Source organism: Rhinoderma darwinii, unplaced genomic scaffold (genome assembly GCF_050947455.1).
Source record: "Rhinoderma darwinii isolate aRhiDar2 unplaced genomic scaffold, aRhiDar2.hap1 Scaffold_469, whole genome shotgun sequence".
NCBI lineage: Eukaryota > Metazoa > Chordata > Amphibia > Anura > Rhinodermatidae > Rhinoderma > Rhinoderma darwinii.
In genome coordinates, this window is record NW_027464014.1 from 113,107 (window position 1) to 134,537 (window position 21,431).

Genomic DNA, 21,431 nt, shown 5'->3' on the forward strand with positions numbered 1-21,431 from the left:
AGATTTTGTTTCACAATCGATTAAAAAGGACTATGGATTAAAGCATTTAATGTCAATGCCCATTCAAAGCTGAATGTCCCTGCTCTCGTCAGATCACAGAAGTTACACAGCTTAAGGCCTCGCTAGTACCAGTGTGGGAGACTGTCTGGGAATCCGTGGTGCGGTTGATTTTTTATTATGTTGTTTAGATTTTGTTTCACAATCGATTAAAAAGGACTATGGATTAAAGCATTTAATGTCAATGGCCATTCTAAGCTGAATGTCCCTGCTCTCGTCAGATCACAGAAGTTACACAGCTTAAGGCCTCGCTAGTACCAGTGTGGGAGACTGTCTGGGAATCCGTGGTGCGGTTGACTTTTTATTATGTTGTTTAGATTTTGTTTCACAATAGATTAAATAGGACTATGGATTAAGGCTTTTAATGTCAATGGCCATTCTAAGCTGAAAGTGCCTGCTCTCGTCAGATCGCAGAAGTTACACAGCTTAAGGCCTCGCTAGTACCAGTGTGGGAGACTGTCTGGGAATCCGTGGAGCGGTTGAATTTTTATTATGTCGTTTAGATTTTGTTTCACAATCGATTAAAAAGGACTATGGATTAAAGCATTTAATGTCAATGGCCATTCTAAGCTGAATGTCCCTGCTCTCGTCAGATCGCAGAAGTTACACAGCTTAAAACCTCGCTAGTACCAGTGTGGGAGACTGTCTGGGAATCCGTGGTGCGGTTGACTTTTTATTATGTCGTTTAGATTTTGTTTCACAATCGATTAAAAAGGACTATGGATTAAAGCATTTAACGTCAATGGCCATTCTAAGCTGAATGTACCTGCTCTCGTCAGAACGCAGAAGTTACACAGCTTAAGGCCTCGCTAGTACCAGTGTGGGAGACTGTCTGGGAATCCGTGGTGCGGTTGAATTTTTATTATGTCGTTTAGATTTTGTTTCACAATCGATTAAAAAGGACTATGGATTAAAGCATTTAATGTCAATGGCCATTCTAAGCTGAATGTCCCTGCTCTCGTCAAATCGCAGAAGTTACACAGCTTAAGGCCTCGCTAGTACCAGTGTGGGAGACACTCTGGGAATCCGTGGTGCGGTTGACTTTTTATTATGTTGTTTAGATTTTGTTTCACAATAGATTAAATAGGACTATGGATTAAGGCTTTTAATGTCAATGGCCATTCTAAGCTGAATGTGCCTGCTCTCGTCAGATCGCAGAGGTTACACAGCTTAAGACCTCGCTAGTACCAGTGTGGGAGACTGTCTGGGAATCCGTTGTGCGGTTGACTTTTTATTATGTTGTTTAGATTTGGTTTCACAATCGATTAAAAAGGACTATGGATTAAAGCATTTAATGTCAATGCCCATTCTAAGCTGAATGTGCCTGCTCTCGTTAGATCGCAGAAGTAACACGGCTTAACGCCTCGCTAGTACCAGTGTGGGAGACTGTCTGGGAATCCGTGGTGCGGTTGACTTTTTATTATGTCGTTTAGATTTTGTTTCACAATAGATTAAATAGGACTATGGATTAAAGCATTTAATGTCAATGGCCATTCTAAGCTGAATGTGCCTGCTCTCGTCAGATCGCAGAAGTTACACAGCTTAAGGCCTCGCTAATACCAGTGTGGGAGACTGTCTGGGAATCCGTGGTGCAGTTGAATTTTTATTATGTCGTTTAGATTTTGTTTCACAATCGATTAAAAAGGACTATGGATTAAAGCATTTAATGTCAATGGCCATTCTAAGCTGAATGTCCCTGCTCTCGTCAGATCGCAGAAGTTACACAGCTTAAGGCCTCACTAGTACCAGTGTGGGAGACTGTCTGGGAATCCGTGGTGCAGTTGACTTTTTATTATGTCGTTTAGATTTTGTTTCACAATCGATTAAAAAGGACTATGGATTAAAGCATTTAATGTCAATGGCCATTCTAAGCTGAATGTGCCTGCTCTCGTCAGATCGCAGAAGTTACACAGCTTAAGGCCTCGCTAGTACCAGTGTGGGAGACTGTCTGGGAATCCGTAGTGCGGTTGACTTTTTGGTATGTCGTTTAGATTTTGTTTCACAATCGATTAAAAAGGACTATGGATTAAAGCATATAATGTCAATGGCCATTCTAAGCTGAATGTGCCTGCTCTCGTCAGATCGCAGAAGTTACACAGCTTAAGGCCTCGTTAGTACCAGTGTGGGAGACTGTCTGGGAATCCGTGGTGCGGTTGACTTTTTATTATGTCGTTTAGATTTTGTTTCACAATCGATTAAAAAGGACTATGGATTAAAGCATTTAATGTCAAAGGCCATTCTAAGCTGAATGTGCCTGCTCTCGTCAGATCGCAGAAGTTACACAGCTTAAGGCCTCGCTAGTACCAGTGTGGGAGACTGTCTGGGAATCCGTGGTACGGTTGACTTTTTATTATGTCGTTTAGATTTTGTTTCACAATAGATTAAATAAGACTATGGATTAAAGCATTTAATGTCAATGGCCATTCTAAGCTGAATGTGCCTGCTCTCGTCAGATCGTAGAAGTTACACAGCTTAAGGCCTCGCTAGTACCAGTGTGGGAGACTGTCTGGGAATCCGTGGTGCGGTTGACTTTTTATTATGTCGTTTAGATTTTGTTTCACAATAGATTAAATAGGACTATGGATTAAGGCATTTAACGTCAATGGCCATTCTAAGCTGAATGTGCCTGCTCTCGTCAGAACGCAGAAGTTACACAACTTAAGGCCTCGCTAGTACCAGTGTGGGAGACTGTCTGGGAATCCGTGGTGCGGTTGTCTTTTTATTATGTCGTTTAGATTTTGTTTCACAATAGATTAAATAGGACTATGGATTAAAGCACTTAACGTCAATGGCCATTCTAAGCTGAATGTGCCTTCTCTCGTCAGAACGCAGAAGTTACACAGCTTAAGGCCTCGCTAGTACCAGTGTGGGAGACTGTCTGGGTATCCGTGGTGCGGTTGAATTTTTATTATGTCGTTTAGATTTTGTTTCACAATCGATTAAAAAGGACTATGGATTAAAGCATTTAATGTCAATGGCTATTCTAAGCTGAATGTCCCTGCTCTCGTCAGATCGCAGAAGTTACACAGCTTAAGGTCTCGCTAGTACCAGTGTGGGAGACTGTCTGGGAATCCGTGGTGCGGTTGACTTTTTATTATGTCGTTTAGATTTTGTTTCACAATCGATTAAAAAGGACTATGGATTAAAGCATTTAATGTCAATGGCCATTCTAAGCTGAATGTGCCTGCTCTCGTCAGATCGCAGAAGTTACACAGCTTAAGGCCTCGCTAGTACCAGTGTGGGAGACTGTCTGGGAATCCGTGGTGCGGTTGAATTTTTATTATGTCGTTTAGATTTTGTTTCACAATCGATTAAAAAGGACTATGGATTAAAGCATTTAATGTCAATGGCCATTCTAAGCTGAATGTTCCTGCTCTCGTCAGATCGCAGAAGTTACACAGCTTAAGGCCTCGCTAGTACCAGTGTGGGAGACTGTCTGGGAATCCGTGGTGCGGTTGACTTTTTATTATGTCGTTTAGATTTTGTTTCACAATCGATTAAAAAGGACTATGGATTAAAGCATTTAATGTCAATGGCCAGTCTAAGCTGAATGTGCCTGCTCTTGTTAGATCGCAGAACTTACACAGCTTAACGCCTCGCTAGTACCAATGTGGGAGACTGTCTGGGAATCCGTGGTGCGGTTGACTTTTTATTATGTCGTTTAGATTTTGTTTCACAATAGATTAAATAGGACTATGGATTAAAGCATTTAATGTCAATGGCCATTCTAAGCTGAATGTCCCTGCTCTCGTCAGATCGCAGAAGTTACACAGCTTAAGGCCTCGCTAGTACCAGTGTGGGAGACTGTCTGGGAATCCATGGTGCGGTTGACTTTTTATTATGTCATTTAGATTTTGTTTCACAATCGATTAAAAACGACTATGGATTAAAGCATTTAATGTCAATGGCCATTCTAAGCTGAATGTGCCTGCTCTCGTCAGATCGCAGAAGTTACACAGCTTAAGGCCTCGCTAGTACCAGTGTGGGAGACTGTCTGGGAATCCGTGGTGCGGTTGACTTTTTATTATGTCGTTTAGATTTTGTTTCACAATCGATTAAAAAGGACTATGGATTAAAGCATTTAATGTCAATGGCCATTCTAAGCGGAATGTGCCTGCTCTCATCAGATCGCAGAAGTTACACAGCTTAAGGCCTCGCTAGTACCAGTGTGGGAGACTGTCTGCGAATCCGTGGTGCGGTAGACTTTTTATTATGTCGTTTAGATTTTGTTTCACAATCGATTAAAAAGGACTATGGATTAAAGCATTTAATGTCAATGGCCATTCTAAGCTGAATGTGCCTGCTCACGTCAGATCGCAGAAATTACACAGCTTAAGGCCTCGCTAGTACCAGTGTGGGAGACTGTCTGGGAATCCGTGGTGCGGTTGACTTTTTATTATGTCGTTTAGATTTTGTTTCACAATAGATTAAATAGGACTATGGATTAAAGCATTTAATGTCAATGGCCATTCTAAGCTGAATGTGCCTGCTCTCGTCAGATCGCAGAAGTTACACAGCTTAAGGCCTCGCTAGTACCAGTGTGGGAGACTGTCTGGGAATTCGTGGTGCGCTTGCCTTTTTATTATGTCGTTTAGATTTTGTTTCACAATAGATTAAATAGGACTATGGATTAAAGGATTTAACGTCAATGGCCATTCTAAGCTGAATGTGCCTGCTCTCGTCAGAACGCAGAAGTTACACAGCTTAAGGCCTCGCTAGTACCAGTGTGGGAGACTGTCTGGGAATCCGTGGTGCGGTTGATTTTTTATTATGTCGTTTAGATTTTGTTTCACAATCGATTAAAAAGGACTATGGATTAAAGCATTTAATGTCAATGCCCATTCTAAGCTGAATGTCCCTGCTCTCGTCAGATCACAGAAGTTACACAGCTTAAGGCTTCGCTAGTACCAGTGTGGGAGACTGTCTGGGAATCCGTGGTGCGGTTGACTTTTTATTATGTTGTTTAGATTTTGTTTCACAATAGATTAAATAGGACTATGGATTAAGGCTTTTAATGTCAATGGTCTTTCTAAGCTGAAAGTGCCTGCTCTCGTCAGATCGCAGAAGTTACACAGCTTAAGGCCTCGCTAGTACCAGTGTGGGAGACTGTCTGGGAATCCGTGGTGCGCTTGACTTTTTATTATGTCGTTAAGATTTTGTTTCACAATAGATTAAATAGGACTATGGATTAAAGGATTTAACGTCAATGGCCATTCTAAGCTGAATGTGCCTGCTCTCGTCAGAACGCAGAAGTTACACAGCTTAAGGCCTCGCTAGTACCAGTGTGGGAGACTGTCTGGGAATCCGTGGTGCGGTTGATTTTTTATTATGTCGTTTAGATTTTGTTTCACAATCGATTAAAAAGGACTATGGATTAAAGCATTTAATGTCAATGGCCATTCTAAGCTGAATGTCCCTGCTCTCATCAGATCACAGAAGTTACACAGCTTAAGGCCTCGCTAGTACCAGTGTGGGAGACTGTCTGGGAATCCGTGGTGCGGTTGACTTTTTATTATGTTGCTTAGATTTTGTTTCACAATAGATTAAATAGGACTATGGATTAAGGCTTTTAATGTCAATGGCCATTCTAAGCTGAAAGTGCCTGCTCTCGTCAGATCGCAGAAGTTACACAGCTTAAGGCCTCGCTAGTACCAGTGTGGGAGACTGTCTGGGAATCCGTGGAGCGGTTGAACTTTTATTATGTCGTTTAGATTTTGTTTCACAATCGATTAAAAAGGACTATGGATTAAAGCATTTAATGTCAATGGCCATTCTAAGCTGAATGTCCCTGCTCTCGTCAGATCGCAGAAGTTACACAGCTTAAAACCTCGCTAGTACCAGTGTGGGAGACTGTCTGGGAATCCGTGGTGCGGTTGACTTTTTATTATGTGGTTTAGATTTTGTTTCACAATCGATTAAAAAGGACTATGGATTAAAGCATTTAATGTCAATGCCCATTCTAAGCTGAATTTGCCTGCTCTCGTTAGATCGCAGAAGTAACACGGCTTAACGCCTCGCTAGTACCAGTGTGGGAGACTGTCTGGGAATCCGTGGTGCGGATGACTTTTTATTATGTCGTTTAGATTTTGTTTCACAATAGATTAAATAGGACTATGGATTAAAGCATTTAATGTCAATGGCCATTCTAAGCTGAATGTGCCTGCTCTCGTCAGATCGCAGAAGTTACACAGCTTAAGGCCTCGCTAATACCAGTGTGGGAGACTGTCTGGGAATCCGTGGTGCAGTTGAATTTTTATTATGTCGTTTAGATTTTGTTTCACAATCGATTAAAAAGGACTATGGATTAAAGCATTTAATGTCAATGGCCATTCTAAGCTGAATGTCCCTGCTCTCGTCAGATCGCAGAAGTTACACAGCTTAAGGCCTCGCTAGTACCAGTGTGGGAGACTGTCTGGGAATCCGTGGTGCAGTTGACCTTTTATTATGTCGTTTAGATTTTGTTTCACAATCGATTAAAAAGGACTATGGATTAAAGCATTTAATGTCAATGGCCATTCTAAGCTGAATGTGCCTGCTCTCGTCATATCGCAGAAGTTACACAGCTTAAGGCCTCGCTAGTACCAGTGTGGGAGACTGTCTGGGAATCCGTGGTGTGGTTGACTTTTTGTTATGTCGTTTAGATTATGTTTCACAATCGATTAAAAAGGACTATGGATTAAAGCATTTAATGTCAGTGGCCATTCTAAGCTGAATGTGCCTGCTCTCGTCAGATCGCAGAAGTTACACAGCTTAAGGCCTTGCTAGTACCAGTGTGGGAGACTGTCTGGGAATCCGTGGTGCGGTTGGCTTTTTATTATGTTGTTTAGATTTTGTTTCACAATAGATTAAATAGGACTATGGATTAAGGCTTTTAATGTCAATGGCCATTCTAAGCTGCATGTGCCTGCTCTCGTCAGATCGCAGAAGATACACAGCTTGAGGCCTCGCTAGTACCAGTGTGGGAGACTGTCTGGGAATCCGTGGTGCGGTTGAATTTTTATTATGTCGTTTAGATTTTGTTTCACAATCGATTAAAAAGGACTATGGATTAAATCATTTAATGTCAATGGCTATTCTAAGCTGAATGTCCCTGCTCTCGTCAGATCGCAGAAGTTACACAGCTTAAGGCGTCGCTAGTACCAGTGTGGGAGACTGTCTGGGAAACCGTGGTGCGGTTGGCTTTTTATTATGTTGTTTAGATTTTGTTTCACAATAGATTAATTAGGACTATGGATTAAAGCATTTAACGTCAATGGCCATTCTAAGCTGAATGTGCCTGCTCTCGTCAGAACGCAGAAATTACACAGATTAAGGTCTCGCTAGTACCAGTGTGGGAGACTGTCTGGGAATCCGTGGTACGGTTGAATTTTTATTATGTCGTTTAGATTTTGTTTCACAATCGATTAAAAAGGACTATGGATTAAAGCATTTAATGTCAATGGCCATTCTAAGCTGAATGTCCCTGCTCTCGTCAGTTCGCAGAAGTTACACAGCTTAAGGCCTCGCTAGTACCAGTGTGGGAGACTGTCTGGGAATCCGTGGTGTGGTTGGCTTTTTATTATGTGTTTTAGATTTTGTTTCACAATAGATTAAATAGGACTATGGATTAAGGCTTTTAATGTCAATGGCCATTCTAAGCTGAATGTGCCTGCTCTCGTCAGATCACAGAAGTTACACAGCTTAAGGCCTCGCTAGTACCAGTGTGGGAGACTGTCTGGGAATCCGTGGTGCGGTTGGCTTTTTATTATGTTGTTTAGATTTTGTTTCACAATAGATTAAATAGGACTATGGATTAAAGCATTTAACGTCAATGGCCATTCTAAGCTGAATGTGCCTGCTCTCGTCAGAACGCAGAAGTTACACAGCTTAAGGCCTCGCTAGTACCAATGTGGGAGACTGTCTGGGAATCCGTGGTGTGGTTGACTTTTTATTATGTCGTTTAGATTTTGTTTCACAATAGATTAAAAAGGACTATGGATTAAAACATTTAATGTCAATGGCCATTCTAAGCTGAATGTGACTGCTCTCGTCAGATCGCAGCAGTTACACAGCTTAAGGCCTCGCTAGTACCAGTGTGGGAGACTGTCTGGGAATCCGTGGTGCGGTTGACTATTTATTATGTCGTTTAGATTTTGTTTCACAATCGATTAAAAAGGACTATGGATTAAAGCATTTAATGTCAATGGCCATTCAAAGCTGAATGTGCCTGCTCTCGTCAGATCGCAGAAGTTACACAGCTTAAGGCCTCGCTAGTACCAGTGTGGGAGACTATCTGGGAAACTGTGGTGCGGTTGACTTTTTATTATGTCGTTTAGATTTTGTTTCACAATAGATTAAATAGGACTATGGATTAAAGCATTTAACGTCAATGGCCATTCTAAGCTGAATGTGCCTGCTCTCGTCAGAACGCAGAAGTTACACAGCTTAAGGCCTCGCTAGTACCAATGTGGGAGACTGTCTGGGAATCCGTGGTGTGGTTCAATTTTTATTATGTCGTTTAGATTTTGTTTCACAATAGATTAATTAGGACTATGGATTAAAGCATTTAACGTCAATGGCCATTCTAAGCTGAATGTGCCTGCTCTCGTCAGATTGCAGAAGTTACACAGCTTAAGGCCTCGCTAGTACCAGTGTGGGAGGCTGTCTGGGAATCCGTGGTGCGGTTGAATTTTTATTATATCGTTTAGATTTTGTTTCACAATCGATTAAAAAGGACTATGGATTAAAGCATTTAATGTCAATGGCCATTCTAAGCTGAATGTCTCTGCTCTCGTCAGATAGCAGAAGTTACACAGCTTAAGGCCTCGCTAGTACCAGTGTGGGAGACTGTCTGGGAATCCGTGGTGCGGTTGAATTATTATTATGTCGTTTAGATTTTGTTTCACAATCGATTAAAAAGGACTATGGATTAAAGCATTTAATGTCAATGGCCATTCTAAGCTGAATGTCCCTGCTCTCGTCAGATCGCAGAAGTTACACAGCTTAAGGCCTCGCTAGTACCAGTGTGGGAGACTGTCTGGGAATCTGTGGTGTGGTTGACTTTTTATTATGTCGTTTAGATTTTGTTTCACAATATATTAAAAAGGACTATGGATTAAAGCATTTAATGTCAATGGCCATTCAAAGCTGAATGTGCCTGCTCTCGTCAGATCGCAGAAGTTTCTCAGCTTAAGGCCTCGCTAGTACCAGTGTGGGAGACTGTCTGGGAATCTGTGGTGCGGTTGACTTTTTATTATGTCGTTTAGATTTTGTTTCACAATAGATTAATTAGGACTATGGATAAAAGCATTTAACGTCAATGGCCATTCTAAGCTGAATGTGCCTGCTCTCGTCAGATCGCAGAAGTTACACAGCTTAAGGCCTCGCTAGTACCAGTGTGGGAGACTGTCTGGGAATCCGTGGTGCGGTTGAATTTTTATTATGTCGTTTAGATTTTGTTTCACAATCGATTAAAAAGGACTATGGATTAAAGCATTTAATGTCAATGGCCATTCTAAGCTGAATGTGCCTGCTCTTGTCAGATCGCAGAAGTTACACAGCTTAAGGCCTCGCTAGTACCAGTGTGGGAGACTGTCTGGGAATCCGTGGTGCGGTTGACTTTTTATTATGTCGTTTAGATATTGTTTCACAATAGATTAAATAGGACTATGGATTAAAGCATTTAGCGTCAATGGCCATTCTAAGCTGAATGTGCCTGCTCTCGTCAGATCGCAGAAGTTACACAGCTTAAGGCCTCGCTAGTACCAGTGTGGGAGACTGTCTGGGAATCCGTGGTGCGGTTGACTTTTTATTATGTCGTTTAGATTTTGTTTCACAATAGATTAAATAGGACTATGGATTAAAGCATTTAACGTCAATGGCCATTCTAAGCTGAATGTGCCTGCTCTCGTCAGAACGCAGAAGTTACACAGCTTAATGCCTCGCTAGTACCAGTGTGGGAGACTGTCTGGGAATCCGTGGTGCGGTTGAATTTTTATTATGTCGTTTAGATTTTGTTTCACAATCGATTAAAAAGGACTATGGATTAAAGCATTTAATGTCAATGGCCATTCTAAGCTGAATGTCCCTGCTCTCGTCAGATCGCAGAAGTTACACAGCTTAAGGCCTCCCTAGTACCAGTGTGGGAGACTGTCTGGGAATCCGTGGTGCGGTTGGCTTTTTATTATGTTGTTTAGATTTTGTTTCACAATAGATTAAATAGGACTATGGATTAAGGGTTTTAATGTCAGTGGCCATTCTAAGCTGAATGTGCCTGCTCTCGTCAGATCGCAGAAGTTACACAGCTTAAGGCCTCGCTAGTACCAGTGTGGGAGACTGTCTGGGAATCCGTGGTGCGGTTGACTTTTTATTATGTCGTTTAGATTTTGTTTCACAATCGATTAAAAAGGACTATGGATTAAAGCATTTAATGTCAATGGCCATTCTAAGCTGAATGTGCCTGCTCTCGTTAGATCGCAGAAGTTACACAGCTTAACGCCTCGCTAGTACCAATGTGAGAGACTGTCTGGGAATCCGTGGTGCGGTTAATTTTTTATTATGTCGTTTAGATTTTGTTTCACAATAGATTAAATAGGACTATGGATTAAAGCATTTAACGTATTTGGCCATTCTAAGCTGAATGTACCTGCTCTCGTCAGATCGCAGAAGTTACACAGCTTAATGCCTCGCTAGTACCAGTGTGGGAGACTGTCTGGGAATCCGTGGTGCGGTTGAATTTTTATTATGTCGTTTAGATTTTGTTTCACAATCGATTAAAAAGGACTATGGATTAAAGCATTTAATGTCAATGGCAATTCTAAGCTGAATGTCCCTGCTCTCGTCAGATCGCGGAAGTTACACAGCTTAAGGCCTCGCTAGTACCAGTGTGGGAGACTGTCTGGGAATCCGTGGTGCGGTTGGCTTTTTATTATGTTGTTTAGATTTTGTTTCACAATAGATTAAATAGGACTATGGATTAAGGCTTTTAATGTCAGTGGCCATTCTAAGCTGAATGTTCCTGCTCTCGTCAGATCGCAGAAGTTACACACCTTAAGGCCTCGCTAGTACCAGTGTGGGAGACTGTCTGGGAATCCGTGGTGCGGTTGAATTTTTATTATGTCGTTTAGATTTTGTTTCACAATCGATTAAAAAGGACTATGGATTAAAGTATTTAATGTCAATGGCCATTCTAAGCTGAATGTCCCTGCTCTCGTCAGATCGCAGAAGTTACACAGCTTAAGGCCTCGCTAGTACCAGTGTGGGAGACTGTCTGGGAATCTGTGGTGCGGTTGAATTTTTATTATATCGTTTAGATTTTGTTTCACAATCGATTAAAAAGGACTATGGATTAAAGCATTTAATGTCAATGGCCATTCTAAGCTGAATGTCCCTGCTCTCGTCAGATAACAGAAGTTACACAGCTTAAGGCCTCGCTAGTACCAGTGTGGGAGACTGTCTGGGAATCCGTGGTGCGGTTGAATTATTATTATGTCGTTTAGATTTTGTTTCACAATCGATTAAAAAGGACTATGGATTAAAGCATTAAATGTCAATGGCCATTCTAAGCTGAATGTCCCTGCTCTCGTCAGATCGCAGAAGTTACACAGCTTAAGGCCTCGCTAGTACCAGTGTGGGAGACTGTCTGGGAATCCGTGGTGTGTTTGGCTTTTTATTATGTTGTTTAGATTTTATTTCACAATAGATTAAATAGGACTATGGATTAAGGCTTTTAATGTCAATGGCCATTCTAAGCTGAATGTGCCTGCTCTCGTCAGATCGCAGAAGTTACACAACTTAAGGCCTCGCTAGTACCAGTGTCGGAGACTGTCTGGGAATCCGTGGTGCGGTTGACTTTTTATTATGTCGTTTAGATTTTGTTTCACAATAGATTAAAAAGGACTATGGATTAAAGCATTTAATGTCAATGGCCATTCTAAGCAGAATGTCCCTGCTCTCGTCAGATCGCAGAAGTTAAACAGCTTAAAACCTCGCTAGTACCAGTGTGAGAGACTGTCTGGTAATCCGTGGTGTGGTTGACTTATTATTATGTCGTTTAGATTTTGTTTCATAATCGATTAAAAAGGACTATGGATTAAAGCATTTAACGTTAATGGCCATTCAAAGCTGAATGTGCCTTCTCTCGTCAGATCGCAGAAGTTACACAGCTTAAGGTCTCGCTAGTACCAGTGTGGGAGACTGTCTGGGAATCCGTGGTGCGGTTGACTTTTTTATTATGTCGTTTAGATTTTGTTTCACAATAGATTAAATAGGACTATGGATTAAAGCATTTAACGTCAATGGCCATTCTAAGCTGAATGTGCCTGCTCTCGTCAGAACGCAGAAGTTACACAGCTTAAGGCCTCGCTAGTACCAGTGTGGGAGACTGTCTGGGAATCCGTGGTGCGGTTGACTTTTTATTATGTCGTTTAGATTTTGTTTCACAATCGATTAAAAAGGACTATGGATTAAAGCGTTTAATGTCAATGGCCATTCTAAGCTGAATGTGCCTGCTCTCGTTAGATCGCAGAAGTTACACAGCTTAAGGCCTCGCTAGTACCAGTGTGGGAGACTGTCTGGGAATCCGTGGTGTAGTTGAATTTTTATTATGTCGTTTAGATTTTGTTTCACAATCGATTAAAAAGGACTATGGATTAAAGCATTTAATGTCAATGGCCATTCTAAGCTGAATGTCCCTGCTCTCGTCAGACAGCAGAAGTTACACAGCTTAAGGCCTCGCTAGTACAAGTGTGGGAGACAGTCTGGGAATCCGTGGTGCGGTTGACTTTTTATTATGTCGTTTAGATTTTGTTTCACAATAGATTAAATAGGACTATGGATTAAAGCATTTAACGTCAATGGCCATTCTAAGCTGAATGTGCCTGCTCTCGTCAGAATGCAGAAGTTACACAGCTTAAGGCCTCGCTAGTACCAGTGTGGGAGACTGTCTGGGAATCCGTGGTGCGGTTGAATTTTTATTATGTCGTTTAGATTTTGTTTCACAATCGATTAAAAAGGACTATGGATTAAAGCATTTAATGTCAATGGCCATTCTAAGCTGAATGTGCCTGCTCTTGTCAGATCGCAGAAGTTACACAGCTTAAGGCCTCGCTAGTACCAGTGTGGGAGACTGTCTGGGAATCCGTGGTGCGGTTGAATTTTTATTATGTCGTTTTAGATTTTGTTTCACAATCGATTAAAAAGGACTATGGATTAAAGCATTTAATTTCAATGGCTATTCTAAGCTGAATGTGCCTGCTCTCGTCAGATCGCAGAAGTTACACAGCTTAAGGCCTCGCTAGTACCAGTGTGGGAGACTGTCTGGGAATCCATGGTGCGGTTGAATTTTTATTATGTCGTTTAGATTTTGTTTCACAATCGATTAAAAAGGACTATGGATTAAAGCATTTAATGTCAATGGCCGTTCTAAGCTGAATGTGCCTGCTCTCGTCAGATCGCAGAAGTTACACAGCTTAAGGCCTCGCTAGTACCAGTGTGGGAGACTGTCTGGGAATCCGTGGTGCGGTTGACTTTTTATTATGTCGTTTAGATTTTGTTTCACAATCGATTAAAAAGGACTATGGATTAAAGCATTTAATGTCAATGGCCATTCTAAGCTGAATGTGCCTGCTCTCGTTAGATCGCAGAAGTTACACAGCTTAACGCCTCGCTAGTACCAGTGTGGGAGACTGTCTGGGAATCCGTGGTGCGGTTGACTTTTTATTATGTTGTTTAGATTTTGTTTCACAATAGATTAATTAGGACTATGGATTAAAGCATTTAACGTCAATGGCCATTCTAAGCTGAATGTGCCTGCTCTCGTCAGATCGCAGAAGTTACACAGCTTAAGGCCTCGCTAGTACCAGTGTGGGAGACTGTCTGGGAATCCGTGGTGTGGTTGACTTTTTATTATGTCGTTTAGATTTTGTTTCACAATCGATTAAAAAGGACTATGGATTAAAGCATTTAATGTCAATGGCCATTCTAAGCTGAATGTCCCTGCTCTCATCAGATAGCAGAAGTTACACAGCTTAAGCCCTCGCTAGTACCAGTGTGGGAGACTGTCTGGGAATCCGTGGTGCGGTTGAATTTTTATTATGTCGTTTAGATTTTGTTTCACAATAGATTAAATAGGACTATGGATTAAAGCATTTAACGTCAATGGCCATTCTAAGCTGAATGTGCCTGCTCTCGTCAGAACGCAGAAGTTACACAGCTTAAGGCCTCGCTAGTACCAGTGTGGGAGACTGTCTGGGAATCCGTGGTGCGGTTGAATTTTTATTATGTCGTTTAGATTTTGTTTCACAATCGATTAAAAAGGACTATGGATTAAAGCATTTAATGTCAATGGCCATTCTAAGCTGAATGTCCCTGCTCTCGTCAGATCGCAGAAGTTACACAGCTTAAGGCCTCGCTAGTACCAGTGTGGGAGACTGTCTGGGAATCCGTGGTGCTGTTGACTTTTTATTATGTCGTTTAGATTTTGTTTCACAATCGATTAAAAAGGACTATGGATTAAAGTGTTTAATGTCAATGGCCAGTCTAAGCTGAATGTGCCTGCTCTCGTTAGATCGCAGAAGTTACACAGCTTAACGCTTCGCTAGCACCAGTGTGGGAGACTGTCTGGGAATCTGTGGTGTGGTTGACTTTTTATTATGTTGTTTAGATTTTGTTTCACAATAGATTAATTAGGACTATGGATTAAAGCATTTAACGTCAATGGCCATTCTAAGCTGAATGTGCCTGCTCTCGTCAGATCGCAGAAGTTACACAGCTTAAGGCCTCGCTAGTACCAGTGTGGGAGACTGTCTGGGAATCCGTGGTGTGGTTGGCTTTTTATTATGTCGTTTAGATTTTGTTTCACAATCGATTAAAAAGGACTATGGATTAAAGCATTTAATGTCAATGGCCATTCTAAGCTGAATGTCCCTGCTCTCGTCAGATAGCAGAAGTTACACAGCTTAAGGCCTCGCTAGTACCAGTGTGGGAGACTGTCTGGGAATCCGTGGTGCGGTTGACTTTTTATTATGTCGTTTAGATTTTGTTTCACAATAGATTAAATAGGACTATGGATTAAAGCATTTATCGTCAATGGCCATTCTATGCTGAATGTGCCTGCTCTCGTCAGAACGCAGAAGTTACACAGCTTAAGGCCTCGCTAGTACCAGTGTGGGAGACTGTCTGGGAATCCGTGGTGCGGTTGACTTTTTATTATGTCGTTTAGATATTGTTTCACAATAGATTAAATAGGACTATGGATTAAAACATTTAACGTCAATGGCCATTCTAAGCTGAATGTGCCTGCTCTCGTCAGATCGCAGAAGTTACACAGCTTAAGGCCTCGCTAGTACCAGTGTGGGAGACTGTCTGGGAATCCGTGGTGCAGTTGAATTTTTATTATGTCGTTTTAGATTTTGTTTCACAATCGATTAAAAAGGACTATGGATTAAAGCATTTAATTTCAATGGCCATTCTAAGCTGAATGTCCCTGCTCTCGTCAGATAGCAGAAGTTACACAGCTTTAGGCCTCGCTAGTACCAGTGTGGGAGACTGTCTGGGAATCCGTGGTGCGGTTGACTTTTTATTATGTCGTTTAGATTTTGTTTCACAATCGATTAAAAAGGACTATGGATTAAAGCGTTTAATGTCAATGGCCAGTCTAAGCTGAATGTGCCTGCTCTCGTTAGATCGCAGAAGTTACACAGCTTAACGCTTCGCTAGCACCAGTGTGGGAGACTGTCTGGGAATCTGTGGTGTGGTGGACTTTTTATTTTGTTGTTTAGATTTTGTTTCACAATAGATTAATTAGGACTATGGATTAAAGCATTTAACGTCAATGGCCATTCTAAGCTGAATGTGCCTGCTCTCGTCAGATCGCAGAAGTTACACAGCTTAAGGCCTCGCTAGTACCAGTGTGGGAGACTGTCTGGGAATCCGTGGTGCGGTTGACTTTTTATTATGTCGTTTAGATTTTGTTTCACAATAGATTAAATAGGACTATGGATTAAAGCATTTAATGTCAATGGTCATTCTAAGCTGAATGTCCTTGCTCTCGTCAGATCGCAGAAGTTACACAGCTTAAGGCCTCGCTAGTACCAGTGTGGGAGACTGTCTGGGAATCCGTGGTGCGGTTGACTTTTTATTATGTCGTTTAGATATTGTTTCACAATAGATTAAATAGGACTATGGATTAAAGCATTTAACGTCAATGGCCATTCTAAGCTGAATGTGCCTGCTCTCGTCAGATCGCAGAAGTTACACAGCTTAAGGCCTCGCTAGTACCAGTGTGGAAGACTGTCTGGGAATCCGTGGTGCAGTTGAATTTTTATTATGTCGTTTTAGATTTTGTTTCACAATCGATTAAAAAGGACTATGGATTAAAGCATTTAATTTCAATGGCCATTCTAAGCTGAATGTCCCTGCTCTCGTCAGATCGCAGAAGTTACACAGCTTAAGGCCTCGCTAGTACCAGTGTGGGAGACTGTCTGGGAATCCGTGGTGCGGTTGACTTTTTATTATGTCGTTTAGATTTTGTTTCACAATCGATTAAAAAGGACTATGGATTAAAGCATTTAATGTCAATGGCCATTCTAAGCTGAATGTGCCTGCTCTTGTCAGATCGCAGAAGTTACACAGCTTAAGGCCTCGCTAGTACCAGTGTGGGAGACTGTCTGGGAATCCGTGGTGCGGTTGACTTTTTATTATGTCGTTTAGATATTGTTTCACAATAGATTAAATAGGACTATGGATTAAAGCATTTAACGTCAATGGCCATTCTAAGCTGAATGTGCCTGCTCTCGTCAGATCGCAGAAGTTACACAGCTTAAGGCCTCGCTAGTACCAGTGTGGGAGACTGTCTGGGAATCCGCGGTGCGGTTGAATTTTTATTATGTCGTTTAGATTTTGTTTCACAATCGATTAAAAAGGACTATGGATTAAAGCATTTAATGTCAATGGCCATTCTAAGCTGAATGTGCCTGCTCTCGTCAGATCGCAGAAGTTACTCAGCTTAAGGCCTCGCTAGTACCAGTGTGGGAGACTGTCTGGGAATCCGTGGTGCGGTTGACTTTTTATTATGTCGTTTAGATTTTGTTTCACAATCGATTAAAAAGGACTATGGATTAAAGCATTTAACGTCAATGGCCAGTCTAAGCTGAATGTGCCTGCTCTCGTTAGATCGCAGAACTTACACAGCTTAAGGCCTCGCTAGTACCAATGTGGGAGACTGTCTGGGAATCCGTGGTGCGGTTGACTTTTTATTATGTCGTTTAGATTTTGTTTCACAATAGATTAAATAGGACTATGGATTAAAGCATTTAACGTCAATGGCCATTCTAAGCTGAATGTGCCTGCTCTCGTCAGATCGCAGAAGTTACACAGCTTAAGTCCTCGCTAGTACCAGTGTGGGAGACTGTCTGGGAATCCGTGGTGCGGTTGACTTTTTATTATGTCGTTTAGATTTTGTTTCACAATCGATTAAAAAGGACTATGGATTAAAGCATTTAATGTCAATGGCCATTCTAAGCTGAATGTCCCTGCTCTCGTCAGATCGCAGAAGTTACACAGCTTAAGGCCTCGCTAGTACCAGTGTGGGAGACTGTCTGGGAATCCGTGGTGCGGTTGACTTTTTATTATGTCATTTAGATTTTGTTTCACAATCGATTAAAAACGACTATGGATTAAAGCATTTAACGTCAATGGCCATTCTAAGCTGAATGTGCCTGCTCTCGTCAGATCGCAGAAGTTACACAGCTTAAGGCCTCGCTAGTACCAGTGTGGGAGACTGTCTGGGTATCCGTGGTGCGGTTGAATTTTTATTATGTCGTTTAGATTTTGTTTCACAATCGATTAAAAAGGACTATGGATTAAAGCATTTAATGTCAATGGCTATTCTAAGCTGAATGTCCCTGCTCTCGTCAGATCGCAGAAGTTACACAGCTTAAGGCCTCGCTAGTACCAGTGTGGGAGACTGTCTGGGAATCCGTGGTGCGGTTGACTTTTTATTATGTCGTTTAGATTTTGTTTCACAATCGATTAAAAAGGACTATGGATTAAAGCATTTAATGTCAATGGCCATTCTAAGCTGAATGAGCCTGCTCTCGTCAGATCGCAGAAGTTACACAGCTTAAGGCCTCGCTAGTACCAGTGTGGGAGACTGTCTGGGAATCCGTGGTGCGGTTGAATTTTTATTATGTTGTTTAGATTTTGTTTCACAATCGATTAAAAAGGACTATGGATTAAAGCATTTAACGTCAATGGCCATTCTAAGCTGAATGTGCCTGCTCTCGTCAGATCGCAGAAGTTACACAGCTTAAGGCCTCGCTAGTACTAGTGTGGGAGACTGTCTGGGAATCCGTGGTGCGGTTGACTTTTTATTATGTCGTTTAGATTTTGTTTCACAATCGATTAAAAAGGACTATGGATTAAAGCATTTAATGTCAATGGCCAGTCTAAGCTGAATGTGCCTGCTCTCGTTAGATTGCAGAACTTACACAGCTTAAGGCCTCGCTAGTACCAATGTGGGAGACTGTCTGGGAATCCGTGGTGCGGTTGACTTTTTATTATGTCGTTTAGATTTTGTTTCACAATCGATTAAATAGGACTATGGATTAAAGCATTTAACGTCAATGGCCATTCTAAGCTGAATGTGCCTGCTCTCGTCAGATCGCAGAAGTTACACAGCTTAAGGCCTCGCTAGTACCAGTGTGGGAGACTGTCTGGGAATCCGTGGTGCGGTTGACTTTTTATTATGTCATTTAGATTTTGTTTCACAATCGATTAAATAGGACTATGGATTAAAGCATTTAACGTCAATGGCCATTCTAAGCTGAATGTGCCTGCTCTCGTCAGATCGCAGAAGTTACACAGCTTAAGGCCTCGCTAGTACGAGTGTGGGAGACTGTCTGGGAATCCGTGGTGCGGTTGACTTTTTATTATGTCGTTTAGATTTTGTTTCACAATCGATTAAAAAGGACTATGGATTAAAGCATTTAATGTCAATGGCCATTCTAAGCTGAATGTCCCTGCTCTCGTCAGATCGCAGAAGTTACACAGCTTAAGGCCTCGCTAGTACCAGTGTGGGAGACTGTCTGCGAATCCGTGGTGCGGTAGACTTTTTATTATGTCGTTTAGATTTTGTTTCACAATCGATTAAAAAGGACTATGGATTAAAGCATTTAATGTCAATGGCCATTCTAAGCTGAATGTGCCTGCTCTCGTCAGATCGCAGAAGTTACACAGCTTAAGGCCTCGCTAGTACCAGTGTGGGAGACTGTCTGGGAATCCGTGGTGCGGTTGACTTTTTATTATGTCGTTTAGATTTTGTTTCACAATCGATTAAAAAGGACTATGGATTAAACCATTTAATGTCAATGGCCATTCTAAGCTGAATGTGCCTGCTCTCGTCAGATCGCAGAAGTTACACAGCTTAAGGCCTCGCTAGTACCAGTGTGGGAGACTGTCTGGGAATCCGTGGTGCGGTTGACTTTTTATTATGTCGTTTAGATTTTGTTTCACAATAGATTAAATAGGACTATGGATTAAAGCATTTAATGTCAATGGCCATTCTAAGCTGAATGTGCCTGCTCTCGTCAGATCGCAGAAGTTACACAGCTTAAGGCCTCGCTAGTACCAGTGTGGGAGACTGTCTGGGAATCCGTGGTGCGGTTGACTTTTTATTATGTCGTTTAGATTTTGTTTCACAATAGATTAAATAGGACTATGGATTAAAGCATTTAATGTCAATGGCCATTCTAAGCTGAATGTGCCTGCTCTTGTCAGATCGCAGAAGTTACACAGCTTAAGGCCTCGCTAGTACCAGTGTGGGAGACTGTCTGGGAATCCGTGGTGCGCTTGACTTTTTATTATGTCGTTTAGATTTTGTTTCACAATAGATTAAATAGGACTATGGATTAAAGGATTTAACGTCAATGGCCATTCTAAGCTGAATGTGCCTGCTCTCGTCAGAACGCAGAAGTTACACAGCTTAAGGCCTCGCTAGTACCAGTATGGAAGACTGTCTGGGAATCCGTGGTGCGGTTGATTTTTTATTATGTCGTTTAGATTTTGTTTCACAATCGATTAAATAGGACTATGGATTAAAGCATTTAATGTCAATGCCCATTCTAAGCTGAATGTCCCTGCTCTCGTCAGATCACAGAAGTTACACAGCTTAAGGCCTCGCTAGTACCAGTGTGGGAGACTGTCTGGGAATCCGTGGTGCGGTTGACTTTTTATTATGTCGTTTAGATTTTGTTTCACAATAGATTAAATAGGACTATGGATTAAAGGATTTAATGTCAATGGCCATTCTAAGCTGAATGTGCCTGCTCTCGTCAGATCGCAGAAGTTACACAGCTTAAGGCCTCGCTAGTACCAGTGTGGGAGACTGTCTGGGAATCCGTGGTGCGCTTGACTTTTTATTATGTCGTTAAGATTTTGTTTCACAATAGATTAAATAGGACTATGGATTAAAGGATTTAACGTCAATGGCCATTCTAAGCTGAATGTGCCTGCTCTCATCCGAACGCAGAAGTTACACAGCTTAAGGCCTCGCTAGTACCAGTGTGGGAGACTGTCTGGGAATCCGTGGTGCGGTTGATTTTTTATTATGTCGTTTAGATTTTGTTTCACAATCGATTAAAAAGGACTATGGATTAAAGCATTTAACGTCAATGGCCATTCTAAGCTGAATGTGCCTGCTCTCGTCAGAATGCAGAAGTTACACAGCTTAAGGCCTCGCTAGTACCAGTGTGGGAGACTGTCTGGGAATCCGTGGTGCGGTTGACTTTTTATTATGTCGTTTAGATTTTGTTTCACAATAGATTAAATAGGACTATGGATTAAAGCATTTAACGTCAATGGCCATTCTAAGCTGAATGTGCCTTCTCTCGTCAGAACGCAGAAGTTACACAGCTTAAGGCCTCGCTAGTACCAGTGTGGGAGACTGTCTGGGTATCCGTGGTGCAGTTGAATTTTTATTATGTCGTTTAGATTTTGTTTCACAATCGATTAAAAAGGACTATGGATTAAAGCATTTAATGTCAATGGCTATTCTAAGCTGAATGTCCCTGCTCTCGTCAGATCGCAGAAGTTACACAGCTTAAGGCCTCGCTAGTACCAGTGTGGGAGACTGTCTGGGAATCCGTGGTGCGGTTGACTTTTTATTATGTCGTTTAGATTTTGTTTCACAATCGATTAAAAAGGACTATGGATTAAAGCATTTAACGTCAATGGCCAGTCTAAGCTGAATGTGCCTGCTCTCGTTAGATCGCAGAACTTACACAGCTTAAGGCCTCGCTAGTACCAATGTGGGAGACTGTCTGGGAATCCGTGGTGCGGTTGACTTTTTATTATGTCGTTTAGATTTTGTTTCACAATAGATTAAATAGGACTATGGA

At 41.7% G+C, this 21,431-nt stretch overlaps 91 pseudogenes; all 91 read left to right on the forward strand.

Moving 5' to 3' along the window:
- The first annotated feature begins 237 nt into the window (after positions 1–237).
- Positions 238–356, forward strand: LOC142718981 (5S ribosomal RNA; annotated as a pseudogene).
- Positions 357–423: 67 nt separating this feature from the next.
- On the forward strand, positions 424–542 carry LOC142719019 (5S ribosomal RNA; annotated as a pseudogene).
- Positions 543–609: 67 nt separating this feature from the next.
- Positions 610–728, forward strand: LOC142718482 (5S ribosomal RNA; annotated as a pseudogene).
- A 67-nt stretch (positions 729–795) lies between these two features.
- LOC142718676 (5S ribosomal RNA) lies at positions 796–914 on the forward strand (annotated as a pseudogene).
- Positions 915–981: 67 nt separating this feature from the next.
- Positions 982–1,100, forward strand: LOC142718556 (5S ribosomal RNA; annotated as a pseudogene).
- Positions 1,101–1,167: 67 nt separating this feature from the next.
- LOC142718600 (5S ribosomal RNA) lies at positions 1,168–1,286 on the forward strand (annotated as a pseudogene).
- A 253-nt stretch (positions 1,287–1,539) lies between these two features.
- Positions 1,540–1,658, forward strand: LOC142719138 (5S ribosomal RNA; annotated as a pseudogene).
- A 67-nt stretch (positions 1,659–1,725) lies between these two features.
- Positions 1,726–1,844, forward strand: LOC142718781 (5S ribosomal RNA; annotated as a pseudogene).
- A 67-nt stretch (positions 1,845–1,911) lies between these two features.
- LOC142718950 (5S ribosomal RNA) lies at positions 1,912–2,030 on the forward strand (annotated as a pseudogene).
- A 67-nt stretch (positions 2,031–2,097) lies between these two features.
- LOC142718734 (5S ribosomal RNA) lies at positions 2,098–2,216 on the forward strand (annotated as a pseudogene).
- A 67-nt stretch (positions 2,217–2,283) lies between these two features.
- Positions 2,284–2,402, forward strand: LOC142719073 (5S ribosomal RNA; annotated as a pseudogene).
- A 67-nt stretch (positions 2,403–2,469) lies between these two features.
- On the forward strand, positions 2,470–2,588 carry LOC142718858 (5S ribosomal RNA; annotated as a pseudogene).
- A 67-nt stretch (positions 2,589–2,655) lies between these two features.
- On the forward strand, positions 2,656–2,774 carry LOC142718955 (5S ribosomal RNA; annotated as a pseudogene).
- Positions 2,775–3,027: 253 nt separating this feature from the next.
- Positions 3,028–3,146, forward strand: LOC142719055 (5S ribosomal RNA; annotated as a pseudogene).
- A 67-nt stretch (positions 3,147–3,213) lies between these two features.
- Positions 3,214–3,332, forward strand: LOC142718876 (5S ribosomal RNA; annotated as a pseudogene).
- A 67-nt stretch (positions 3,333–3,399) lies between these two features.
- On the forward strand, positions 3,400–3,518 carry LOC142718666 (5S ribosomal RNA; annotated as a pseudogene).
- A 253-nt stretch (positions 3,519–3,771) lies between these two features.
- LOC142719003 (5S ribosomal RNA) lies at positions 3,772–3,890 on the forward strand (annotated as a pseudogene).
- A 67-nt stretch (positions 3,891–3,957) lies between these two features.
- Positions 3,958–4,076, forward strand: LOC142718629 (5S ribosomal RNA; annotated as a pseudogene).
- A 67-nt stretch (positions 4,077–4,143) lies between these two features.
- On the forward strand, positions 4,144–4,262 carry LOC142718471 (5S ribosomal RNA; annotated as a pseudogene).
- A 67-nt stretch (positions 4,263–4,329) lies between these two features.
- On the forward strand, positions 4,330–4,448 carry LOC142718692 (5S ribosomal RNA; annotated as a pseudogene).
- Positions 4,449–4,515: 67 nt separating this feature from the next.
- Positions 4,516–4,633, forward strand: LOC142718595 (5S ribosomal RNA; annotated as a pseudogene).
- Positions 4,634–4,701: 68 nt separating this feature from the next.
- Positions 4,702–4,820, forward strand: LOC142718682 (5S ribosomal RNA; annotated as a pseudogene).
- Positions 4,821–5,259: 439 nt separating this feature from the next.
- On the forward strand, positions 5,260–5,378 carry LOC142718683 (5S ribosomal RNA; annotated as a pseudogene).
- Positions 5,379–5,445: 67 nt separating this feature from the next.
- Positions 5,446–5,564, forward strand: LOC142718913 (5S ribosomal RNA; annotated as a pseudogene).
- A 67-nt stretch (positions 5,565–5,631) lies between these two features.
- On the forward strand, positions 5,632–5,750 carry LOC142718982 (5S ribosomal RNA; annotated as a pseudogene).
- A 67-nt stretch (positions 5,751–5,817) lies between these two features.
- Positions 5,818–5,936, forward strand: LOC142718483 (5S ribosomal RNA; annotated as a pseudogene).
- Positions 5,937–6,189: 253 nt separating this feature from the next.
- Positions 6,190–6,308, forward strand: LOC142719140 (5S ribosomal RNA; annotated as a pseudogene).
- Positions 6,309–6,375: 67 nt separating this feature from the next.
- LOC142718693 (5S ribosomal RNA) lies at positions 6,376–6,494 on the forward strand (annotated as a pseudogene).
- A 67-nt stretch (positions 6,495–6,561) lies between these two features.
- On the forward strand, positions 6,562–6,680 carry LOC142718533 (5S ribosomal RNA; annotated as a pseudogene).
- Positions 6,681–6,747: 67 nt separating this feature from the next.
- Positions 6,748–6,866, forward strand: LOC142718976 (5S ribosomal RNA; annotated as a pseudogene).
- Positions 6,867–6,933: 67 nt separating this feature from the next.
- Positions 6,934–7,052, forward strand: LOC142718546 (5S ribosomal RNA; annotated as a pseudogene).
- Positions 7,053–7,119: 67 nt separating this feature from the next.
- Positions 7,120–7,238, forward strand: LOC142718551 (5S ribosomal RNA; annotated as a pseudogene).
- A 253-nt stretch (positions 7,239–7,491) lies between these two features.
- Positions 7,492–7,610, forward strand: LOC142718467 (5S ribosomal RNA; annotated as a pseudogene).
- Positions 7,611–7,677: 67 nt separating this feature from the next.
- Positions 7,678–7,796, forward strand: LOC142718977 (5S ribosomal RNA; annotated as a pseudogene).
- Positions 7,797–7,863: 67 nt separating this feature from the next.
- LOC142718770 (5S ribosomal RNA) lies at positions 7,864–7,982 on the forward strand (annotated as a pseudogene).
- A 67-nt stretch (positions 7,983–8,049) lies between these two features.
- LOC142719033 (5S ribosomal RNA) lies at positions 8,050–8,168 on the forward strand (annotated as a pseudogene).
- A 67-nt stretch (positions 8,169–8,235) lies between these two features.
- Positions 8,236–8,354, forward strand: LOC142719035 (5S ribosomal RNA; annotated as a pseudogene).
- Positions 8,355–8,421: 67 nt separating this feature from the next.
- LOC142718562 (5S ribosomal RNA) lies at positions 8,422–8,540 on the forward strand (annotated as a pseudogene).
- Positions 8,541–8,607: 67 nt separating this feature from the next.
- On the forward strand, positions 8,608–8,726 carry LOC142718552 (5S ribosomal RNA; annotated as a pseudogene).
- Positions 8,727–8,979: 253 nt separating this feature from the next.
- LOC142718979 (5S ribosomal RNA) lies at positions 8,980–9,098 on the forward strand (annotated as a pseudogene).
- A 253-nt stretch (positions 9,099–9,351) lies between these two features.
- Positions 9,352–9,470, forward strand: LOC142718877 (5S ribosomal RNA; annotated as a pseudogene).
- Positions 9,471–9,537: 67 nt separating this feature from the next.
- LOC142718932 (5S ribosomal RNA) lies at positions 9,538–9,656 on the forward strand (annotated as a pseudogene).
- Positions 9,657–9,723: 67 nt separating this feature from the next.
- On the forward strand, positions 9,724–9,842 carry LOC142718630 (5S ribosomal RNA; annotated as a pseudogene).
- A 67-nt stretch (positions 9,843–9,909) lies between these two features.
- Positions 9,910–10,028, forward strand: LOC142718451 (5S ribosomal RNA; annotated as a pseudogene).
- Positions 10,029–10,095: 67 nt separating this feature from the next.
- Positions 10,096–10,214, forward strand: LOC142719057 (5S ribosomal RNA; annotated as a pseudogene).
- Positions 10,215–10,281: 67 nt separating this feature from the next.
- On the forward strand, positions 10,282–10,400 carry LOC142718763 (5S ribosomal RNA; annotated as a pseudogene).
- A 439-nt stretch (positions 10,401–10,839) lies between these two features.
- Positions 10,840–10,958, forward strand: LOC142719072 (5S ribosomal RNA; annotated as a pseudogene).
- Positions 10,959–11,025: 67 nt separating this feature from the next.
- Positions 11,026–11,144, forward strand: LOC142718515 (5S ribosomal RNA; annotated as a pseudogene).
- Positions 11,145–11,211: 67 nt separating this feature from the next.
- Positions 11,212–11,330, forward strand: LOC142719062 (5S ribosomal RNA; annotated as a pseudogene).
- A 439-nt stretch (positions 11,331–11,769) lies between these two features.
- On the forward strand, positions 11,770–11,888 carry LOC142719112 (5S ribosomal RNA; annotated as a pseudogene).
- Positions 11,889–12,328: 440 nt separating this feature from the next.
- LOC142718672 (5S ribosomal RNA) lies at positions 12,329–12,447 on the forward strand (annotated as a pseudogene).
- Positions 12,448–12,514: 67 nt separating this feature from the next.
- On the forward strand, positions 12,515–12,633 carry LOC142719094 (5S ribosomal RNA; annotated as a pseudogene).
- A 253-nt stretch (positions 12,634–12,886) lies between these two features.
- On the forward strand, positions 12,887–13,005 carry LOC142719032 (5S ribosomal RNA; annotated as a pseudogene).
- A 67-nt stretch (positions 13,006–13,072) lies between these two features.
- LOC142719131 (5S ribosomal RNA) lies at positions 13,073–13,191 on the forward strand (annotated as a pseudogene).
- Positions 13,192–13,259: 68 nt separating this feature from the next.
- LOC142719058 (5S ribosomal RNA) lies at positions 13,260–13,378 on the forward strand (annotated as a pseudogene).
- Positions 13,379–13,445: 67 nt separating this feature from the next.
- Positions 13,446–13,564, forward strand: LOC142718832 (5S ribosomal RNA; annotated as a pseudogene).
- A 67-nt stretch (positions 13,565–13,631) lies between these two features.
- LOC142719109 (5S ribosomal RNA) lies at positions 13,632–13,750 on the forward strand (annotated as a pseudogene).
- Positions 13,751–13,817: 67 nt separating this feature from the next.
- On the forward strand, positions 13,818–13,936 carry LOC142718775 (5S ribosomal RNA; annotated as a pseudogene).
- Positions 13,937–14,189: 253 nt separating this feature from the next.
- On the forward strand, positions 14,190–14,308 carry LOC142718788 (5S ribosomal RNA; annotated as a pseudogene).
- Positions 14,309–14,375: 67 nt separating this feature from the next.
- On the forward strand, positions 14,376–14,494 carry LOC142718431 (5S ribosomal RNA; annotated as a pseudogene).
- A 253-nt stretch (positions 14,495–14,747) lies between these two features.
- Positions 14,748–14,866, forward strand: LOC142718842 (5S ribosomal RNA; annotated as a pseudogene).
- Positions 14,867–14,933: 67 nt separating this feature from the next.
- On the forward strand, positions 14,934–15,052 carry LOC142719011 (5S ribosomal RNA; annotated as a pseudogene).
- A 67-nt stretch (positions 15,053–15,119) lies between these two features.
- On the forward strand, positions 15,120–15,238 carry LOC142718767 (5S ribosomal RNA; annotated as a pseudogene).
- Positions 15,239–15,305: 67 nt separating this feature from the next.
- Positions 15,306–15,424, forward strand: LOC142718888 (5S ribosomal RNA; annotated as a pseudogene).
- Positions 15,425–15,492: 68 nt separating this feature from the next.
- Positions 15,493–15,611, forward strand: LOC142718444 (5S ribosomal RNA; annotated as a pseudogene).
- Positions 15,612–15,864: 253 nt separating this feature from the next.
- On the forward strand, positions 15,865–15,983 carry LOC142718631 (5S ribosomal RNA; annotated as a pseudogene).
- A 67-nt stretch (positions 15,984–16,050) lies between these two features.
- On the forward strand, positions 16,051–16,169 carry LOC142718951 (5S ribosomal RNA; annotated as a pseudogene).
- A 67-nt stretch (positions 16,170–16,236) lies between these two features.
- LOC142719081 (5S ribosomal RNA) lies at positions 16,237–16,355 on the forward strand (annotated as a pseudogene).
- Positions 16,356–16,423: 68 nt separating this feature from the next.
- Positions 16,424–16,542, forward strand: LOC142718891 (5S ribosomal RNA; annotated as a pseudogene).
- A 67-nt stretch (positions 16,543–16,609) lies between these two features.
- Positions 16,610–16,728, forward strand: LOC142718933 (5S ribosomal RNA; annotated as a pseudogene).
- Positions 16,729–16,795: 67 nt separating this feature from the next.
- Positions 16,796–16,914, forward strand: LOC142718953 (5S ribosomal RNA; annotated as a pseudogene).
- Positions 16,915–16,981: 67 nt separating this feature from the next.
- On the forward strand, positions 16,982–17,100 carry LOC142718740 (5S ribosomal RNA; annotated as a pseudogene).
- A 67-nt stretch (positions 17,101–17,167) lies between these two features.
- LOC142718495 (5S ribosomal RNA) lies at positions 17,168–17,286 on the forward strand (annotated as a pseudogene).
- A 67-nt stretch (positions 17,287–17,353) lies between these two features.
- LOC142718904 (5S ribosomal RNA) lies at positions 17,354–17,472 on the forward strand (annotated as a pseudogene).
- A 67-nt stretch (positions 17,473–17,539) lies between these two features.
- Positions 17,540–17,658, forward strand: LOC142718720 (5S ribosomal RNA; annotated as a pseudogene).
- A 67-nt stretch (positions 17,659–17,725) lies between these two features.
- Positions 17,726–17,844, forward strand: LOC142718432 (5S ribosomal RNA; annotated as a pseudogene).
- A 67-nt stretch (positions 17,845–17,911) lies between these two features.
- LOC142718827 (5S ribosomal RNA) lies at positions 17,912–18,030 on the forward strand (annotated as a pseudogene).
- Positions 18,031–18,097: 67 nt separating this feature from the next.
- LOC142719020 (5S ribosomal RNA) lies at positions 18,098–18,216 on the forward strand (annotated as a pseudogene).
- Positions 18,217–18,283: 67 nt separating this feature from the next.
- Positions 18,284–18,402, forward strand: LOC142718795 (5S ribosomal RNA; annotated as a pseudogene).
- Positions 18,403–18,655: 253 nt separating this feature from the next.
- On the forward strand, positions 18,656–18,774 carry LOC142718632 (5S ribosomal RNA; annotated as a pseudogene).
- Positions 18,775–18,841: 67 nt separating this feature from the next.
- Positions 18,842–18,960, forward strand: LOC142718839 (5S ribosomal RNA; annotated as a pseudogene).
- A 67-nt stretch (positions 18,961–19,027) lies between these two features.
- Positions 19,028–19,146, forward strand: LOC142719090 (5S ribosomal RNA; annotated as a pseudogene).
- Positions 19,147–19,213: 67 nt separating this feature from the next.
- Positions 19,214–19,332, forward strand: LOC142718633 (5S ribosomal RNA; annotated as a pseudogene).
- Positions 19,333–19,399: 67 nt separating this feature from the next.
- On the forward strand, positions 19,400–19,518 carry LOC142718634 (5S ribosomal RNA; annotated as a pseudogene).
- A 67-nt stretch (positions 19,519–19,585) lies between these two features.
- On the forward strand, positions 19,586–19,704 carry LOC142718637 (5S ribosomal RNA; annotated as a pseudogene).
- A 253-nt stretch (positions 19,705–19,957) lies between these two features.
- LOC142718841 (5S ribosomal RNA) lies at positions 19,958–20,076 on the forward strand (annotated as a pseudogene).
- A 67-nt stretch (positions 20,077–20,143) lies between these two features.
- Positions 20,144–20,262, forward strand: LOC142718567 (5S ribosomal RNA; annotated as a pseudogene).
- A 253-nt stretch (positions 20,263–20,515) lies between these two features.
- LOC142718708 (5S ribosomal RNA) lies at positions 20,516–20,634 on the forward strand (annotated as a pseudogene).
- Positions 20,635–20,701: 67 nt separating this feature from the next.
- LOC142718782 (5S ribosomal RNA) lies at positions 20,702–20,820 on the forward strand (annotated as a pseudogene).
- A 253-nt stretch (positions 20,821–21,073) lies between these two features.
- Positions 21,074–21,192, forward strand: LOC142718828 (5S ribosomal RNA; annotated as a pseudogene).
- A 67-nt stretch (positions 21,193–21,259) lies between these two features.
- LOC142718496 (5S ribosomal RNA) lies at positions 21,260–21,378 on the forward strand (annotated as a pseudogene).
- Positions 21,379–21,431: the final 53 nt, after the last annotated feature.